This window comes from Desmodus rotundus, chromosome 2, assembly GCF_022682495.2.
Source record: "Desmodus rotundus isolate HL8 chromosome 2, HLdesRot8A.1, whole genome shotgun sequence".
NCBI lineage: Eukaryota > Metazoa > Chordata > Mammalia > Chiroptera > Phyllostomidae > Desmodus > Desmodus rotundus.
The window spans coordinates 92192647-92214820 of NC_071388.1; the positions used below are offsets into that span (position 1 = coordinate 92192647).

Sequence of the window (22174 nt, forward strand, 5' to 3'; positions counted from 1 at the left end):
GCTGTGCCATCCGGACATTTTCAGAAGGGAAGTTCAGGGAAGGTGGGGGGGGGGTCTGACTGTGGAGGAGAGGAAGAAGAGAGGACAAAGGAACACTCCTGGTGAACCGGAATGCCCTAGCCACAGCCATGAGAAAGCCAGCCCCACCCGCCACCCAAATACTGCTTGTTGAGGACTTGGTGATGCGGTGTGTTCAATCTACTTACTCTTTCTGCTCGGGAGGCTGAGGTTCCTACATTTCCAGCTCATGCTGGACTGTACCGTAAGCAACAAGTGAAATGAGTTCAGTGATCTCATTCTAGTCCTTCGACTCCTGTCCACATCGCTAAGCGACTGCACAGCTTGGCACAGGCCAGGATGAGTCAGCAGTCTCTGGTCATGAGAGGCCAGGCCTGGAATGGCAGGGGGGGGCGGTTAGGTCAGGAGCAAAACGAAGCAGAGAGGCAGTCTAGATGGCAGGGCTCAGCTCTGCGACACACGGAGATACTGCTGATTAAAATGAAAGCGCCTCATCAGCTCTGGGGTGAGGATTGTAGAATTACAGAAAAAAGGAGCAGCAAGGGAAAAATGTAAAACAGCTGCCTACCAAATACAGCAAGAACAAATTAGAGTACCACAGTTAGAAAAAGAGGGCACTGGTAGAGCCCTGGAGGAGAAAAGATGCTCATTAAGATTTCTGGAATACCTTTTCTTCCATGTGCTATTTGAGAAATCAAGTGGTTGCCTATATACTATCCTGATATTTTGGTATTGCTTTCCTGATTTGTAAGTAGCAAAACAAACAGACAAAGGCAAAGCACTGCAGTTAAGTAGCAAAAAGAAGCCTCATACTGCATAAAATAATATGAGTATTATTTGAGATACTCCTACTAGTATTTGAGATACTAGTATCTCAAAAAGGTACATTTGGGTCAATAGTGTCCTCATATAGCCTACAAAACACTGGTCACAAAAGGTTAAAGAGAGGCACTCCTCAACTTGGGTGGAGGTAGAGAAGAGCTGAGAGAAAAGAAAGGCATAAGTTCAATGATGAAACACTAGAGAAATATGCCCTGTCCATATTTCCATTCAATGGGGTCAGTGTAGACCTCCATCAAGAAGTGACACATCCCACCTAGCAGTTTCTAACACTTCTCCAGAGCAGCGGGACAGTAATAGAGCAGGAGAAGAAGGAAAATAAAATAGTTGGAGGGAAACACCAGGTTCAACATAAGAAGTAAATTAGTAACAGACATTTTGTTCTAGAGGAGGCAAATTGACTTATAAGCCAACTGATAAAGTCTTAGTACCTGAAACAAACTTAGAGGAACCATATATATAGATAAGGAAATGGAAGTGGAGATTTATAATTAGCAGCAGATAGTAGTGATGGATGGCCCGAAATAAGAAAGAAAGCCATCTCAAGTCAAATGGTTTGCAGCGGGAATAGCACGCAAAGAGAGTAAGATCAGCATAGTCAGGAAACACTAGTAAAAGATTTCTTTGAAGAGGAAAAATAAGGACACACCATAAATTCCTAATCCCTGTTTTTTAGAAATGCACAAATGTATAAGATGTGTAAGAAAATGTAGAGTAAATTTTATTTAGCTTCACTCCAGAGGGCATTAAATTATCTCAATACATCTTTAATAAATGCTTAAATTTGGGCTAATGAACATCCTAGTCTCAGTGTCCTTCTCTTTGAAATGGAACATTACCACACTCACTGAATTATTACAAGGACTGAATCAACGTCTGGGCAATGTTCAGTCCTTATCACAGCAGCATCTGTCACATGGTGAACACTCAATAATTTGCTATTATTTTGATTTGACTATCATACCTTTGTAAGTGCCCAGTGAAAGAGTCATGTTCAGTGTTGTTCCACCTGACTGAGTGGAGCCAATATCAGAACTCTAGTAAAATCAGTTGAGTAACAGTCTTCACAGAATTCTGCTTTAAAAAGCTTATTTCTGTCAGGGTATGGAAAAGATACTTGAACACAGAGTATGTTGAAAATCTATTATGTTAAGATCTTGATTTGGGGTATCTATGTTGCCAAAGCAGCTTGGAGCTTAACAATATCCTGTAACCAGAGGCCTAAAAAAGAAGAGGGATGTTTAGAAGCTTCTCCAAAAGCAACAGGATAAAAGTGTTGTTGGCCTTGACCGCATGATGAAGGCTTTTCACCAAAGGGGAAAACTTGGTCCAGTTGATCATCCCAGCCTAATTGATTAATTGTGGGTCTGACCATCTGGCTGATGAATGCTGACACCCAACAGTGATTGCTGTGTCAAACAAATCCGGATGTGCTCTTCCCGATGCCTCCCACAATAATGGCAACTCTGAACTTCAGGCTGGTTTATTCAGGCCTCTTGGCTCAGTCTCTTCATGGAACAGTGGTTGTGGCAGGGAATATTTTACTAGACCTGGTCAAGCATTATCTTCTCTTATTTCAGTTGCTCTCCTCCTTTCTAGCTCCACGCCTACCATCTCCTGAGCTTTCTTCTGTATATAATCACTTTTCATGCAAAGCATTCCATCTGTAGTTTTCATCATATTGTCTGATGCTCTCATTTCCAGTTGCTCTATTCAGAAAAAATATTTGACTGGTCTAAAAGACCTATATTGCTATTTCATGAGGACTCCTATCAAGACATTTTTATTATATCTCCTTTGCTACTGGTTTATGTCAAATTACTCTGTACATTCAAATAAAGAAAATTATTTTACTTAACTCATGAGCCCGATTAAAAGGCTCACTCACACATATGGCCTGAGGTTAACAGAATACAAGGGTTAATAGAAGATAATTCTTAAATCTTAAACCTGTATCTGATCCTCAGTTGTTAGTGTCCCACAGAGAGGATTCCCCCCATGAGTACTCTGGAGCACATTTCACTACCAGGGAAAGTCAAGGTCATGTAAATAACCATGTAAATAACAGGCTCAATAGCACTGAACACCCACAAACCAATCTACGCTGGGAGCTAACCTGTATGTGGGATAATTCCCTAAGCAAATCAAATCTCAATGCATAAATATAAACCCTGAGGAATAAAAATCAAAATATTTTATTGCTTTTCGTGGGAAGGTATCGAGGAGAAAACCAAAAAAATGTCTTGTACAAGCTTGGCCAACGAGTCACAACAAAGGAGGATCGTCTATTTCTCCTCTTCTTTTCCCAGACTGATTACCATCTCCAAATTCATCATTTTTTTGCTCTCCATTCTATGCTGAGTTCTTCTATGTTCCAGGCTGAGTTAGTGTTAATTTTCAGTAGAGGATGGCAGTAGCATGCTGAACTACAGAGTTCCAGACTGGGAGTTGGGAAATGATTTTGGCCTGACTGTCAGTAAACAACTATGTGTCTAGGGCAAGTCAAGTCCCTTAACTCCCCATGTCTCAGTCTTTTCATTGAAAAATGATAGGGTAGGACTGCATGAACTCCACAGTCTTTGCCAACACTAAGATTCTATGGTTCTATAGCTCATTTCCTTTCTCTCTCTGGCATCAACTGCTCAACAACTCTGCTTATAGTCATTTCTCTGATCTCAGTTCCTGATGGAAAAATATCTCCTTCATTTGCCACCCGGTATTTGGTATCTGTAACCTCTCTTTCTTTTTTTGATGCTAGATATTTTGAGTCATAAATATGAACATATCCAGATAGATGCTTTAAATTTGAAGGCATTTAAGGAGAATAGCTTTCCCATGTAGAACATTTAGTGCAGCTCGGCATGAAGGAAGCCAGCCATCCAAAAGTGGAGCAAAGGGGCCAATTCACAATTGAGAGGAAGCCTTTCATAATAAGAGTCTCAGACTCTTCAATTTAGATAAAGCTAAATGCTACCAAATTCCTGCTACTTTCCTAATCAATCCCAGACACCATCACAGACACTCAGGACTACAAATTTGAGGGCCAGCATTGGCAGTGATGCAGTTCTTATTTCACCTCCACCATGTAATGCCAAGTAGGATTTAGGATGGCATAGTAATAAGAGCCAAGAGGACAATCTGTCATTTATTTTCCTCCAAACTTTTCGAAATTTCCCATTTGAGCTCTGTTTCTCGGTTTTAATTTGGTAACTGCCATTTTTCAGCATTTCTTTTTACAGGTTACTAATAATTTCTGATACAGGATCTCATATTTCATTTTGTGCTGCTAGAACTGCTGTTAATATTTCATCTGCCTTCAATTCAGCTCTGAATAAAGGCTGCTGGGTTTTTGATACACTGTTAACACTTTGGTTCTGGGGCTTTGATCACCAATGTCCACGCAGTTTGTCCGTATCTTGTTAGGTAAAAATAATAGATGGCCTGTCAGAAATATCTCAGGGTGTGCCATACATCCTAGGAATACTTCCGACTTTCTTGTCCTGGATTTTTGATGAAAACACCAATTATTCTGTGTTTGCTTCCCCAGGCTGCTTGCTATTTGCTTCAGTGGGAATATTCTTGAAGCGAAGTGCAGTGGTTAAAAACCAGAGCTTACAGGCAGATCTAGGTTCAAATTCTAGCTCTGGAACTTGCTACATGTATCATGTTAGGCCAGTTCTTTAACCTTTTGAGCCTCTGTTTTCCAATTTGTAAAACAGAAATAACAAGAGCATCCACCTCTATTGCTATAGGGATTCAGTAAACCAATGTAAAGTGCTGAGGACCTTCTGAGTTCTCAGTAAACAATGGGTATCATTATTACCCTAACATTAATAATCTACAAATTTGCATTAAAGCGTTATTTTACAACAGCCTTTCAAGACCAACAAATTACTTTTGAATTCAGACTTTTGTTGTCTGCTTTATTATAGTTTATGCTTTAAAAAACTCTTGGTGAAATTAAGTAAAATATTTAAAAACTAGTCTTTAAAATCGTATGTCCAGTACAAATAGTATACAGCATCATATGATTATTTCACCTTTCCATCTAGCATCCAATTCTCACAAGTTTTTGTTCATCTAACAGTTAGGCCTAGATAAGGCACATGTTTCCAATGCTAATCCGTTCCATAAAGAGATGGCTTATCATATTTACTTTCCCCTACTCCCAAAGAATATAGATTATTTTAATATTCTTTGGCTATGTGATCAGTCAGGGTCCATCAGGAAAGAGAAACCACATAGCAATTTGAATAGGAAAAGTTTAATATAAAGAATTACTAACTATAATAGGGGATTGGAGTAATGAGGGAGTAGCCAGTAAGAAGTAAAGAGAATTCAAAATTACATAAGAATAAGCAAATATAAGGAGAGTAACTATTTGTAGGTCTGAGATAGAGTGCTCAAGGAAGAGTCTCCTCTACCCCTGGACTGGGATCCAGACCCTTTTGGATGAGGCACAGCCATTAAATTAACGAATGGCAGAGAAATTGCTATGGAACTGTCAGTAGAACTTGCTGGAAATCTGTACTCTAGGGTGTCGGGAAAGCTGTTCATAGCGAGGTGTCCTATCTGAGGCACGCTACTACCTGACCCAGCCAATGTGTGTACATGTGTGTGTATGTGTACATGTGTGGTAGGTGCTGGGGGAAGCTGCTGGCCACCAGGCACTGGAGGAACTCTCTGTGCTTCAGCTGCTGGGCACCATGGCAGCTGTGTGTGTGCAGGAGCCAGGCCCCGGAGAAACCATGCACACTGCAGGGGCCTGACTGAGGAGTATACGGGAGCCAGGGAGGAAAAACCTCTTCCTCCTGTCATGTCTCTCGGAACCCTCTATGGACAAGGCACAATCATACAGCTGGGAAAGGAAAAGTATTTAAAGAATCCAGACACACTTTTGTAGAGTAGGCAAGGAAGGGGAAATCTGGGTCTGAGCAGCAGTACATTGATTACTGGCATAGTTATTTGTTCACACACTTTATGAAGTAACTCGCTTTGGAGATTACAGTCCAGTGTTCTCAACTTACTATACCACTGTTCGGCTTTGCTAATAAATTGGCTCTCTGCATAGATAAATAAATACTGACAGAATTAAAGAAAATAAGATTCTATTCAATAAAAGTAGCAATACTAGCATTTGTACAATAATATTTTCCCCAAATACTGCCCACATGTTTAAGTTGTTTATAATTGAAAGATTAAGAAAAATGATGTACAGAAATACTAAATTATTGACCTAAATTTATGCATCAGTGATTTCAGTCCAGTTTCAGCTAATTGGGTAATCAGGAGAGTTATTGCAAACAACCCACAGCTTCAAGAGCAGTAAAAATGGCCTCAGTTATCATTTTCCTTTCTCTCTCCTTTTCTTTTTTCTTTTATTGACCGTAGAAGCCGTACTTGGTGTTCCATGACTATTAACTATAGGTTGCTATTTTACAGTAAAAGGTATCACATATTTTGTAGGGAATTGTTCCTGTGATTCCTGTCCTGGATTGTTCTACCCTCAATATTAAACAGAGAAGGACCAATAAATGACCAATTTGGTGCATTCCTCACGGCATACAGTGATCACTGTTAGAACTGGTTTGACAGATAGGTGGAGAAATATGTGCCAAAATACCCCCTCAATTTTTGCCTAATTCCTTAATTCCTTTATTAAGAGGGCTAAACCTTTTGTCCTCTAATTACAGGCAGAATTTTAAAAGAGAAATACTTGACATTAGAAAAGGCCTTGGTGGCAAGGAGCTAGAAGCAAAGAAAGCAAATGGGGTGAGAAGATGTTGTAGGGAGAGGAGGCTCCCACCAGGCCAAGACCACAAAGCACCCATCTCACTCATTTCCACATTTCCCTATGCCCAGCCATACCACGAATATCTGTTCTCGCTATCATGGGAGGGACCTACTTGTTTCCTCACAGTTGGGTTTTCTGAAAACCAGTGGTATTGTCAAGCAAAGCAAGCCTCACTGGATTGTCTCACACTCACATTGTAGCCATCCCTGTCAGCTGCCCGAGGTTCTCTTTAGGGCTTTTGTTGGTTTGTTTGCGTTGTGTTTGAGGACTAAGGATAAACCTCATGACCCTACATACATTTGATCCCCACCTCCCAGCAAACATATGCACACTCCTCTCTCCCCTGCAATTCCTGGTTCTGAAAGGAGACAATGACAAAGGAGAGTCGTAAGTCCATATGTATCAGGCAGGCAAGTCCATTTTATTTCAGTTTGCCCTTCTGTTCAGCTGGCTTTTCTGCGCTGACCCACTACACTTACCCTGTCAGCTGCTCTTACTAGCAACATGCCTTTTTAATCAGCCTTCCTGGGGTCTGCATTTGATTACAGCATTTGTGTTCTATTTTGATTCTTTTGTACTGTGCCCTGTGGTGTTAGCTTGAAGGGTGTTATTTATAAAATGAAATTCTATTGTATTGCCACTTGGATTCAAAGAGGACATATAATATTAATGCAGAATGTATTTAATAATATCTTGAATCTATTAAATCAATTTCTTCACGAGGACACAGAATGGGAGTGAGGCAAGTGGGTTGGTAACCAGGTAATATGATCTAAGAATCACCTGACCTTTCCTTCACAAGAACTCATGAAAGCTGGGACAAGAATCATTCTCTAATGTCAGGATTTCCAGAAGGAGGAGACTACCTTTCCTCAGCCAGACCAGTGCAGCGTGCACCTGGTTAAACATTCAATTGTGAAGGCCAAACATTTTCCTAGGCCTCAGATGCAATTTTTTTTTTTCACCAAAAAAGCCATGAGATGCAACACGGACATGCCTTTTTTTACTTTGTAGGAAGACTTAGGTAAAGAAGGAAATATAACCACCTGTTTCTAAGTAGCTGCTTCCAAGATTTGTGAAAAAAAAATAAATTTCTCATGTTCTTGAGTATTCTCAAAAGCAGGCGAGGGAAATTCTAGTGATACCAGAACTGAGGCAGAGTGTCCAGGATGGCATGTTTAGAATGATGTTCTCACTCAGCAAAAATGCGGGTTTCTTTATGGCTGCCATTTATGGAGGAATCCCCAATTTTTCTTCACTTCTAATTTTAATGCAAACCAAAGGCTGGGACATTGTCTCACTTGTATCACAGCTTGCACATCACATCTGTTGCTGCACGTATTTCATTCTTCCCCTGCACCTTTTTGTTTCTCCTGTTGATACATCTGAAATCATCAATACTGAGCTGTTGTTTGGAAAGGGAGTGAGGAAGGATCAGTGTGGAATGTGGTTTTACAGTCAGGCTGTGCAGAACTTGCCAAAAGAATCTGTCACACAAAAAGGAAGCTGGCTGTGCAGTCCTGGAGTGAGAGCTCCTAGATTCTCACCTATGCTTACTCACTGGCTCATTATATAACTCCAGGAAACTTCGGGTCCAGTTATCTAATCACTAAAATGGAAATAACTATATTTATCTGTTCTACATGCATTGAGCTCCTTTAGGGATGAATCAGGTTACAATTCTGAATGCTCTAAATTTTTGGCACTGAAGGTGGGATAGATACAAAGGCACATTATTAAAATGGTAGTTCTGACCCTTTTTTGGTTCTCCAAATCCAGATATGAGAAACAATAAGACACTTAATTTCTGCCCATGTGGGAATAAATCATATGCCCTCATTCCTAAGTAACATCCCAAACAGAAGAAGCTAAAAAATGTGTTGATAAATATACATCTCAACCTTGAATGCATCACATTTAAGCTATTTGCATGGAAAAGTCACATCATTTATCCCTGGATCCATCCAGGCCCTACCATATTGGCTTGCCTTATATAAGTATTCCATTAATATTTGTTGAATTGAATTGAAAAATGAAATCATAAAACTTTAGAGCTGAAATTAGCTAGAGATCATGTAAGTATAGTTACCTCATTTTGCAGATGATAACTGAGGCCCAGATAAATTGAGTTACTTATCCAAATGCAATATTAATAATGCTACAAGTCTTTAGAGGAGTTGTTAAAGATCTGCCACTGAAAATATATTATTCAATCAATTAAAACAAAATCGATGTTCTTCTGTCAGAATGAGAAGCACTCTTCAGTTCAAATAATCTGAAGTATTCTAATCTAGCCAGGGAGGCTGAAGCTTAAAGTTACAAGGGAACCCTCATTAAATGGCCACAGACAGGAAGTGTGCTAGAAATGCCAAGTTACTAAGGTTGTACATTTTAATGCTGTGTCTGTCTATCCCCTAATCTACTGGCTTATTTTTCAGGTAAAATTAAGGCCATAAAAACAAAAGTAATGTCAGATCCTTAAAATTATGAGACTCATGGAGGTACAATTCAAAAATAAAATTACTTTCACTTATTATTTCAGTCTACTATTAAGCCATATTGTAACCAGGGGTGTCCAACCTGTGGCCCTGGGCCACATGCTGCCCAGGGTGGCTGTGAGTGTGGCCCAACACAAAATCATAAATTTACTTAAAACATTATGAGATTTTTTTTGTGTGATTATGTGTCACAATATATTTAACGTGTGGCCCAAGACAACTCTTCTTCTTCCAGTGTGGCCCAGAGACGTCCAAAGTTTGGACACCCCTGTCTGTAAACTAAATTAAAATTCTATGGTTCAGTAAACAAAATAGGACAAGACACTGTATCCTTTGTTAAATAAGAAACAAGCAGACCTACATTGAGTAAGGTGTTTTCCCTTTAGTGGCAGTTACTTGTGTGGTATTTGCAGAAAAAAGTTTTGCTTGAATCCTGGCTAAGTTGTCTGGTTAAGTCAGCACCGTGACAATAAAAGCAAGTCAAACTATTCTTTTGACTGACTTGGTTTCTTTTCTGAACAGTATTATTATTTCTTTCCTTTTGTTTATCTTAAATCAGTCAAGATATTTAAATTCTTGATTAGAATGTAAACAATTTGTAGTCAGGATTGTTTTAATAATCTCCTAAAAACTGCAGCAGAGTGACGCATAAAATACAAACTGAATAAATGTAAAATTTCAATTTTTGTACTATGAATTTAGAAATCTCCAATGAACTACCTTCTATTTTTCCAAAGCTCCCTTCACACTGGAAGGCCACAGTGAATAGAATTCAGAGAAAAGGGGAGCAATTGACAGCAACAGGATAAATACTTCTAATAGAGGGAGGGCCTGTTGGATACTATTGCTTGTGTATTACCAACATTTGATTCCAGAAACATAATCGGGCATTCACAGATCAGGTTACAATTCTTAACTTGGTATTTCAGCCTCCATTTCTTGCTTTACCTTGCTGAGGCATCCCAGGTTTCAATACTTCCCAAAAAGTATTCAGGAGTATATCAGACTATCTTAATGTTTTCCTTCATCCTGGTATTGCCAAGGGAAACCTAAACTTTAAATTTTCTGTTCTATTATCTCCATAACCTGTGAAATCATATCTGGACCTCGGCGTTAGGATATTATACATTAATTTACTATGATTCAATAAGCATCTACTATGTGTGAGATGCTAGGAGAATAAATAAGAATAAGCCTTACTTCCTATCTTCAAAGAATTAGGGAATTCATTCACAATGCAGTGGCTACTTTCCACAGATAGCATAAATGTTCCTGCTGTTAAGCTTCTGTTCCTCCCTTAAAGTGTCCTATTGTTATTCTTTAATGGATCTAATTGCTTTAGTTGTCTTTAGTCCAGCTTATGTTCTACCTCTGCCATAAAGGATTTTTTAGTTTTTGTAGTCCACATTAACTTTCCTTTTTTGACTGCTACGACTGAAGTAAATACTATTGCCCATCCAATGTCCATTCCCCCAATTCTCCTAGTTACAGACCCCTAGTTACAGAGTAGCAATGTGTTCAGTCCTGGATGACATTATGATATTTCTAAGCCAATTATGACAAATTGATTCCCTGATTTCCTTGCCTCCCTAGCAACCAAGGATGGCCTTGGGACCCAGTTCTTAGTCAATAAGATCTATGTAGCAATCTGTTTGAGAGGCTGGTTTTTTGAGAAAGTTTATTTCTTTTTTGATAAAGTTAGAGGTAAAAGATAATCCTTCTCCTTCCCCCTTCTTCCTTCTTTGAACATGGATGCAATGCTAAGAGTTACAGCAGCTATTTTGTGATCATAAAGCAACAAGCATGTAAAAAAGGCAAACAGTCCCAGAGATGTTGGCCTTGACTTTATCACACACCAGCAACTCCCCATCTCTGGACATCTTGTTACATGGGAAACACGAACGCCTGTTTGTTTAAGCCACTCAAGTCAGGATTTCTGGTACTGAACACATTTCTAACCAAGAAATAACTTTCATAATTTGAATTATCTAAACTGTTTTTCTTAATTGGATGGCAAACATTGGTCACATTCTTGGCATTTAATAAATATTCATTTGCTACATAGCTTAATTATATATACATACTAGACAGTCAATATATGTGATAAAATTCTCAAAGCAAGGCAGAAATTTCTATTAAGCTAAGAAAAGAGGGTTAAACCAGGTCAAAAAAGAAACAGTTGCGTCTAATAAGTTCCACGAGGAGAATTTGTTACAACCTGGCTCAATTATTAATATAATAAAAGCAAACTTTTAAAAGTTTACCAAAATTAGTAGACATGTATTTTAAGAGGGAAATAAAACATTAGAATAAACCCCAAAGGGATAGATGTCTGGAAGATGAGATGATGTAAACAAGACTTTTATCAAATATAACGAAGACGGTGCAATGCAATTCCAACTCTGTTTAAACTCAGCGAGGAAGCAGCACTTGTTAAATACCACTAGCGACAAGACACTTTCTCTGTCCCTTAGGGAGCATGACTGTGACTCACCCAAATGCTCCAGACTCCTTAGCATGCTAATTAGCTTCCAAAATTTTTCACCTGAGGTTTGAACCCAGGAGTGAGGAAACTATTATAGTATTTGCTTTTGGAGAAAAGACTACATAAGCTGGGACAGATGCTATTTTCAAGGCTTCCAAATATTACAAGTACTGGGGAACTGCAGAGGAGAGAAATAAGCAGCTTTGGGTCATTTTAGGTTAGTGACAAATATAAGGTGTGATTTAATCAGAAGCCAGAGTAATCATGGCAGGAAGTAGGGAAAAAGACTCAGAGCTGCCTGGAGTTAGGGAGGACTTTGGTGGCAGTTTTCAGCCTGAGCTAAAACTGCAGGATTCTGTCAGAGGCTCCACAAACAAAGGGCTGCATTATGTAACGCATCTCATATTCCTTTGTGAACTATTCCACAACAAAGTTTCATTAGTTTCCCCCGCAGACATTTTATCACTTCCAGGCTGCAACTTGTTGTCCAGAAGGGAAACTTTCTATCGCAAATAAAAGTTTAAATTGCAAGAAAACTAACATTTTTCCCCCAGAAACCAAACCAAATTCATTTGAACTTCACACTCACTAAGAAAATAATTCTTGCATTAGGTGGACAAAAGTAATTTCATAGGAAGAATTTCCAAGTAATTCAGCAATAGTTAGGAATAATTTCAAACTATCATTTTCTGGTAGTGTTAGTCTTCTAAGTGTACTACTCTTAGAGGGTTACTTTTCAATACAGCATTTTACATGTGAAATTAAAAGACAGCATGTTCCATGGATGGCACATAGCAATATTCTCATAAATAGTATCTTTTTTCAAAATAAAATTTATTTTTATGCCGGTTATGAGTATATCCTTAGATTAAGTTCTATGCTATCAAATTTAGCTTTGGTGTATAAAAAATCTACTTTTTAGCAGTTTAATTTTTTAAATCAATTACTAACTTAAGAGCCTTCCATTATATAATATTATTTTGATCAGGTATAAAAATAATTTAAGCACTGAATACATTTTTCCCTTTTGACATGTCAAATACTGGTTTAATATTTGTCACTTAGAAAGCTATGAAAGTGACCAGGGTTTCCTGGGGAATACTGCCCCCGACACGGCTTTTCATCTGAGAATCTGGGTTGTGCACAAAGTTTAGATGGGCTCCCCCAGCCACCATGTGGTATAAAATATTGGGGGTTTGAATTTCCACAGGCGGCACTCTTCCTTCTGACTTGGTCCTAAACCGATGCCCCAACACTCTGTCCTCTGCTGGGCAAAGCATGAGCCTGAAACAGTCAATAGTGCTCGTCGTGCTTAAGAACCAGCCTCACCGGAACTGTGTAATCCAGGCAAGTATATGAATTTTCATTCTGCTGGCTTTTTTTAAATTTCAAAACTCACCACCCTCAGCCTCACAATTGTGTCTTATAGGTTGGTTCCCATCTCCCAGTTCACCCAGCATAGTTCCAGTTCCAGTTTGAATTGGACAGGCCCAATTACTAATAGTGGCCACTTACACTTTCCAAAATGCCCTAGTTTGGTTGATAAATTATGGAGTTACCCTACATATAAGCTAAAATAAATTATAACACCATTTATAATGATAATCATTCTCTTTAGGGCAAATTAAAGTAGTTACTATTGGTCAACATCAGTGAAGGGAGATAAACTAAAACTTTATCACTTGAATCCCCATTCTTCAACCAGAGAGATCTTTCCATCTCATTTTAAGATGAGAATATTGGAAAATTGTATTTCTATAAATTACTTAGGATTCCTAATTTTAGGCAGTACTTTTTAAAAGTCCTATTTTAGAGAAGAAGGCATATCTACCTTTAAAATTTGCTGTAATGAAAAAAGCACAAGATGTGAAATGAAATTCTTGAATCTTGTATTTGAATCCTATTTCAACTATTTGCTAAGCTGGCAAATTCAGATAATCTCTGTAAACGTTATTATTATTAACCCCCTCTAAAATGCCTTTAAGGGCATTTTAAAAACTAGACATGAAAGAGCTATGTATACTGTAAAAAGCTAAGATAATTTTTACATAGTTGCTATTACTTCTTTTCATAATTAAGACAGACAATTCTCCCTTTTCAACTCCTAGCCACGTGAATGAACTGCAGGAAAATTGCCCACAGCAGCTAAGACCGAGCCACCTGGGTTGCAGCAGGGCCTTTCTCTAGACTCTCCTCCGACGCAGCTGCAGGACATTTCTAGATGACACCTGTGCATGGAGACTTATGGCCTAAAAATCTAGGAAGGAAGGACTATGGACCTTGTGCACAGCGGCTAGAAGATGAAAGGCTGAAATTTAAAGGATACAACTTTGGTCAAAAGTTTTGCTAGTGGTTCCATGAGTTTCTGAATTTGGATAATCTTTCCTCAAAAGAAAAGGGAAACTTGGGAGTAATAGGGGCTGGAGTAGAAAGGCTTGTTCGTGGAGCAGAAAAATTTTCTTTTTGCTCGTCACAATTTAAATGAGATATACTCCTCTTTCTTCTTGTTGAAGTTCTCTCCTCTCTCTTTTCTAGAATTCTAAATTCTTTGGCCCAGAAAAAACATCTGGGTTTTCAAACTTAATTCTCCTAGTCTACCTGATATCAAAATTACATAGAAAATGTTTTCATTTTTTTCATCTATATGAATGTAATAAAACAATTCAATTTTTAAAGAAAGTTTCTGACACCTTCTCTCCTCATTGTTTAAGAGACATTTCTTTGGAGCTTTTAGTAATCGTATAAAAAGTTCTTATAAATTATCCTTCATTCAAGTAATTAAACAGGTAAAGACACTAAATGGAGTGCTAATCCTGCAATGTATGACATTTTTATCTGTGTAAATTGACTACTCCGAGAATTAGGGATCTAGTATGTAATTTGGGGAGTCAATTGATCTTTAGGTTTGTACAGGTTCTATCAAGGAACACTGTAACTAAGGATTCCCTATTTTACATATACTCTACTTGCAAACGTGATAGGATAAAAAGGAGTGAATGGCAAGAGATTGCAGAGGGGAAAAGAATGCTAACAGGACTGTATTTGGTATCCCTGGGCTGAAAAAGAGCACCAGAAATTTCCCCCCATCTCTTGGAGATGAACATCTCTCTCACACATTCCATCTATTAGTTCATTTGTGTTTAACAAGCCCCTCTTTTAAAATGCAAATCTGCCTTGTGAACCTCTAAACCTCATTCACACCTTATTGTTAATTACTTTGATGTTCTACAACATGATCAACACTTATCCTGATATTGGCAATCTAGGAATGAACAAATAGCTCCAGGTGGAAAAAGTAGTTTTGGTGGAGTGAGGCTGGAGGTGGTAGTGTAGGGGTTTCATCTGTGGGCAATAGAACATACTGATACTTTGCAGTTTTGTCTAGGAGAGTGGCAATAGCTTGGGTACCACAAAATGAACACTTTTCAGTTTATCAATGTCTGGCTAAGATCAGAAGAGGTCTGGAAACCTACAAACTTCAAGTTTTAAACATTTAGCTGTAGCAAGTTAATTGAGTTTAGTCTATCCTGGAAAGCTTTCTAGCTAATTCTCACTCTCTTCACAACTCATCACCCTTGGACCCTAAGACTCCTCTCGTTCAACCTCCTAGGTTTGAAGCTCATCTGATGGATGAATTTAAAAAAATGTGGCCCAGTCTCTTTTCATTTTTTCTCTTGTTCTTCACCTTTTTGGAGATTATGGTATGTAATCCCAAAACATACTGTAAGTAGTTTCAAAAGAATATAAGGTGACATATTAATTCTATATGTTTTAATAAGTCCCACTTCATCTGATACCAAAAGGTTGCAAAATTTAAATTAGACTTCAGTTGACTTAAGCTACAAGTCTTAGCTGGGCAGAAATTCAAGGAAAAAATATTTTATGGCATCTTATAACATTATTAATCACCTCTCCTTTTATATGAAAAATAAATATGCTAAAATCTTCACTGTTAAGAAAAGAGGTCATCTTTCCTGCCAAAATGGCTAATTTTAGTTTTTATGTGGTTGGATACATTTGTAAACTATTACATGAAAACATATGGTTGGAACATGCTTCTTCCTTCATGAGCATTCCTCTTTTGAGGCTGCAAAATTTTCCTCAGTTGTTCCAAGTGCTATTTTGCTGTGCTGATGGCTTCTTGTTTTAAATAACTTTATTCCTTTTCCATTGTTAATGAAATGAATTCTAATAAGGGGGAAAAAAACCCTCTGATGAAAATCCCTTCTCTTGGGGGCAGGAAACTGAGATAGGACACAGGGGGACAGCAAACATTATGATGCACATTCTTCAATCAATTGATCCCTTTGTGGTTTATTCACCTGAATGTATTTTGACAAGTAGTGAAGCAACAGCAGGAAAGAGATTATTTGTGTGGCTAATTTGCCGTTTCCTATGAAGTATTAGACAAGTTTTTCCTACTATTAAACATAAATCTACACATTTTTATTTTCCATCAGATCAGTCAATCCCCATTTTAAGGTATCTCGCCCATAAGGAGAAATGAAAAGTCCCAAAAGTATCAAGATTTCACCAAGCCTGACCTTGAAGTTTTGGTATATGAGTCTCAGTTTTTCTTTGAGTGTAACAGTCAGCTATTCAGTTGGCAAGGTTGAAGTGTAGTTCTTTCAAATGGAAGGTAATGTAGAAAAACTAAGAATCCCTCCAATGATTTAATCTGATTTCTCACTTTATATTTTGCCCTTACCTTTTCTTATAACACTCCTCCTCCTTTCCCTACACATTTTTACTCTCACACCTTCCCAATTCTGCTCAACAGTGAGGCGCTATGGTTTTGACACATGATGGGCTCTCTATAAAGACTTGCTGAATGCAAGAATAACCACATGGAAGAATTATAAACAATAGAAAAACTTTTAATTAGGAAAATTAACAAACCTACAACTTTGGGGGGAAGTTCAGAATAGTACCAAATGATTAAAAATTCCAAGGATATTTAGGAAGGACAAAGCCTAGATGGTTAAAAGTGAGAAATTCTATAATCAGAAAAGAAAAAAAAATATACAGCTCAAGAGAATTGAAAGCACATGTAGAAGGAAGCTAATATATTGTTTATTAAAAAATTAAATGGAAAAGTTGAAATTAGAATTAGCTAGTTGGTATAATTATACCAGAAGTAGAAAAGCATGAGCTTCCAGGTCAGTGGACACGTGAGGATGCGCAGAGTGGTGTGCTTGGTGAGGGCATGGAAGCTCTGCACCCCTTCTCCATCCCCTGCCTATGCACCTTTTCAGTCTGGCTGTTCTGGTGTTATGTCCTTGTATGATAAACCAGTGATCTCTATCTCCTGGAGACAACGACTTCAGAGACCTCAACTTACAACAGGAGATTTTGTCTATTGGAAAATATTGCAATTGAAGACTCTCTCTGACTTCATTGTAAGAGATCTTATCAGGTATTACTAACTAATCCATATGCAGCTAAATTTAAAAGTGTTAACTCATGGATTCACATTTTTCATTTTTTTAAAAAAGGAAGCCTAATCGTGAATCTGTCTCTGACACCCGCTTCCTCCTAGAGTGGACATCAAAGATTCCTCGAGGATGAGAAGCTGCCAACATCAGATGGAGACAGCTATTGTAAGACATCGAGGTTGCAGGTTCAACCCCCAGTCAGTGAACATAGCTAGGCTGCAGTTTAGATCCCAGGTCGGGTGTGTAAAGGAGCCAACCGATTGATGTTTCTCTTTTACTTCTGTTTCTCTCTCTCCCCCGCTTTCTGTTTCTTTCTCTCCCTTCCTCTTGCTCTAAAGTCAATAAAAACATATCCTCAGGTGAGGATTAAAAAAATCACATACAAAAAACCACTTGTTCTATTGCCTTTACCTGTCTGATAACAATATTAGTCATAATAGCAGCTACAATTATTCTTTGGGCTTTTCTCAAACCTTGTTCTTATATGAGCGGGGATGCCCCAAACCCGGAATTTATCATACTTGTTAAAAATTGTGTATTTATTCTTACATGTTAAACTTCAGTCACCTTTAAAGTACTCTCCATTGATTCAATGTATTTATTGAGCTGTCTTTTCCACTGCTCAAAAACAGTTTTGAACTCAGCGATTTTGATGCCTTTTAGTGCTTCTGCCATTTTTTGTTTCACCTCTTCCACATGGGCAGAACATTTCCCTTTGAGAACTTCTTTCATCCATGGAAACAAAAAAAGTCACTTGGGGAGAGATCGAGTAAAAAGGGAGGATGGGGCATAGGGGTCATACCGATTTAGTCAAAAACTGCTGAACACTCAGAGCTGTGTGGGCAGGTGCGCTCATAAATCACCCATCATGAAAAGGGCAAACGGATTGAAAGAGTCTTCAAAAAAAACTTACTCAAGCCGAACATAGCCTCTCACAAGAATGCCAGATGGTACACTGGTACAGATAGGTGTTTAGAACACTACCTAGTGGGGGGAGCCTGTAGTACAAGGGGGCCACACTCAGGAGATAATTCCATTTTTTGGGTCCCTCCTCATATAGCCCAACTGTTAATAATTGCTAAAGGTATATAAGATAACTTTTGTATTATCAATAACACCCTTTTTAAGGTTTCTCTTTTGAAATTTAGAAGGAATGTTATTGCAGAAGAAAGGAAAGGGAAGTGTGTGTGTTCTGAAAGAAGTTAAAAGGAAGTAGTTTGTTTTAGTAAGTTAGTTATTTCTGAATGAGTAAAAAGAGAAAATTAAGAAGGATAAGAGAAGCTGTAGATGGTTACTGGAAAAGGAATATTGAGAAAGGAATTTTATGTATAAACCCTAGAACCCAATTATGGGAATGTGTTTACCCCCTAACCCAGCAAAGACTAGTAATTATATTAATTCAGATGAAAGCTGATAAAAAAAAAACACAACAGCCCACTGTAATAGCTGCTGAGGCACAGGAAATTTTCTTATGAAATTCTTACTGTCCTCCTGGCCTCTGGAAATTTTTAGATGGTAATTGTAATTTATATTATACTATTGTGTTCTTACAGCCATGGCCCCAATTAAACCTTAAAGTTACAGTTCCTAATTGCACAACTAGCAGGAATCAGATTAATAATGAACAGTCCTTGAGTGCTTCCAATGGGAAGTAGATGTGCCATAGTAAAATAACAGCAGCAACAACAACAACAATAATAACACTAGTAAATGGGAACTCATCTAGTAAATATGGTCAGACTGTGAAAACTGAAGAGGTGTATGACATGCCCTCCAACTAGAAGTAAATGTGATACTAGATGCAAAATATAGAAAAGTGAGACAGACAGCAAAACATGGATCACGATAGCCTGTACGTTAGAAATGATCCAGAGTATTTATTCTCAATGAAGGCCCATAAGATCTGAGTACCTCCTATTTACCTGCCTTTCCTGTTGGAGAAAAATATGGCCTTGACTTGCATCTGAGTTTATGGTCTTGCCCATCCCCAATGGGCTACCATTTTAGCATGACAAATGACAACAGTAAGACTTCCTAGGAATGAGCCTTCCTAACCATTGTGGGACTACATTATCCAACCAAGAGCTTAGTCATTAATGCATCCTTTAGGTTGATTGATGACCAAATGGGGGAAATATGGACAAAAAAGGCACCACACACTAAACCCGACAAGCTCAGGGGAGGCTGAAGGCAACCACACAGGATGGTCTGAACATAAAAATTCCTAACCAACAGTGGGTCATGACTGTTAGTCACATCCTAGGCCTGAAGCCTCCTTGACGAAGGCCAATCTTTACCTCAGGTGAGCCTGTCTGTTGTCTTTTTGCATCTATGATAGCACACCTTTGGAGTGTCAGAGTATTCCCCTTTTCCAGGCCCCTGAGGGCACAATCTCCCACCACAGCAGGAGACCACAGAGCCCCTCATTGTTATCTAGTCCCGGATACCATCTCCACTGCTGCCGATGTTCACTGTTCACTGCCCTGTCCCACCAGAGTGAAAGCAGTGTGTCTCCATTTTTCTCTGTCCAGTCTCAGAGAGTTCCCTGCTTTGCTTTCTCCCACCTCCCTAACTACCTCCAGTGGATTTCATGTAACCCCCTTTACATCTCCTCCTTTGATTGTAATGTATAAAATAAGTTGCAAAACTGCCATTCTCCAGAGTATTTTCTTCATTCTTTGAAATTTTGCTTCCCAGTGATTGTTATCAGTTTGGCTGAAACTCATAAAAATTAAAAGAGAGAGAAGCAATAAGTCATTTCTTTCTGTCCCAACTCTAAAGAGAACAATTTTCCAATGCTACCAAAAGCAGAATAAGGGAAAAGTTTGGAATTTAAGAGCTGTGGGAGATAAAAAACTTGATGTTCAAGGTAAGTCACATGGTTTGTGTGGTAAGCAGCTTCCAAGATGACCCTCTATGATCCCTGCCTCCTGGTATTCAGACCTTCGTACAGTCCTGCCTCCATTGTGTGAGGATTGGTGTATGTGACCAATACATATAGTGCAAGTAATGGGGTGTGAGTCTCAATGCTAGGTCTGAAAAGCCATTAAGGCTCATCCCTAACTCTCTGCAATCACTCACTCCAGGGAAGCCAGCCCCAATGCTGTGAGGGCACTCAAGCAGCCCTACGGAAAGGTCAATGTGGCAGAGAACTAAGACCAACAGTCAATACTAGCTTACGAGCGACGTGAGTGAGGCTCCTTGGAATTGAGTTCTCTAGCTCCAGCCAAACCTCCGATGACTATAACCCCTGCTGACATCTTGGTCACCGCATCATGAAAGATGGGAAACCACAATCACCCCACTAAGCTGCTCCTGAATTCCTGATCATGAGAGATTCCTGAGCCGTAATACATACATACATGCTTATTATTTCAAGTCACTAGATTTTGAAAGTTTTTAAAAAAAATTTTAATGTAGCAATAGATATAATAGCTAATATAATGATCACGGCTTTTTTTTTTTTTTTTTTGGTCCCTCTGGTACACAGAATTGGATTGATCATAATCCTTTGTATTTGATACATACTTAGTATTGGTCCATATTTGGCTTACTTTTATTCACATAGTTATTTTTTAGTGAATTAATAAACACCAGCAAACTAAGTTCCTGAAAAAAGAGCTTAGAGCTTTATAATAACCTGCATCTATCCAATCTATCCACATAGTTTACCCCATCTTATATCCTTGCCTCTTACATCTCAGAAAACCACTATCCCGATTCTTATGTTTATCATGTCTTTTTCTTGTGGTACTTTATCACATCCACAGCTATTCATAAATTTGTTTGTATGTATACCTATATGTATATATTGTGTAGGCAATATATATTTTGGATGCTTTTAACTTTATAAAATGCTGATGCTCTCTACATAATGCTTTTGGGATTTAATTATTTTCACTTAATTTTATATTGTTAAGGTTTATCCATGTTGTTACATATTACTGTAATTCATTCATTTTGTGTCTGATTATTGATGCTGCCAAGGTGGGCAGAAAGGAAAATGAGACTGGGAAGGCCTTACATCTCAGAATTATGTAGTTGTGGTAGTCAGGATAAAGCATATTTGGCATATAATTTAAATTAATTCATTAGCTCTAGAAATAAAAAATAACAAAATTAATTTAGAAATTAAAAAATTTCTTTATGGATAATTGATATTTAATAGCATATTTTAGTAAATCATAAAGGCTTATTATTACTATAATACAGTTTATTATATACACACACACACAGACCATGGGCCCCACAGATGCTTGCTGAAATGACATCACAAAACTCAAAGATCCATGAAAATATAGTAACAGTTGCCTAGATAAAAATAAAATGTTAGTGTTTTAAAGACCCCATTGTGGGAGACTACTTTATCTACTCTTAGGAATTCATATATTTTAATGTAAATAGTATTTATGTACAGGGATTTTCTTTTCTACTGTTATCAAACACATACATTATCAAAGAATTCCTTTACATGATTACTTAATTAACCACCTACATGATTAACTAACTACATGATTAACCACCTTAAAACTTTATGAATATAACCTAAAGCATTACTGACAAATCTAATTAATTATATAAACCAAGTGGTGAGGATCTCTATCTCACGTCTAACCTTCTTCCAAATCGCTCAAAGATTATATTCTTTTGTCTTGACAGCACTATCCAGAAACAGGCTTCATTTGTTAATTCCAGAAATGTTTCAACTATATTTGTTTCAGCCAGCTGTTTCCTGATATCTTTCAGGCTGGCATTACCTTACAATGGGTAGTACTGTTGAATGTTGAACTTATTTTATTTTAATGTTATTATTAGTTCCTCTGCATTGTCTCCCCTTTCCCCAATGCTTCAAAGAAGGAGGTTGAGTCCTGAATATATTATATGACTCCTTAAGCTAACTAGACTTGTGGAACAAGTAGACTTTTGTTTTGGAGCAGCCAAATTAATTTTACCCATTAAATCTGGATTTATTTAGCCATTTGGCTTTACCAAATAGACGCACTTTTCTCTGATATGACACAATCACAAAGAATGCATGTGAAAACAATCTATAAAGCAGGAAATATTTCATTCTTACTTCTTCACTAAACAAAATGTGCAGGTT

The 22174-nt window shown here is 38.0% G+C and overlaps 1 protein-coding gene across 28 annotated transcripts in view; it reads right to left on the reverse strand.

Annotated features, from left to right (window-relative positions):
* Window positions 1-22174, reverse strand: part of ZBTB20 (zinc finger and BTB domain containing 20) — an 830054-nt gene that overhangs the window by 306668 nt on the left and 501212 nt on the right. For 3 of the 28 annotated variants that reach the window (XM_071220627.1, XM_045186044.3, XM_045186042.3), the window contains exon 1: window positions 207-21533. The exons of the other annotated variants lie outside the window; for them this stretch is intronic. The gene's annotated coding sequence lies outside the window, so the exon portion shown is untranslated. Of the gene's footprint in view, window positions 1-206; window positions 21534-22174 lie in introns of those variants that run through there. 28 annotated transcript variants of the gene reach the window in all.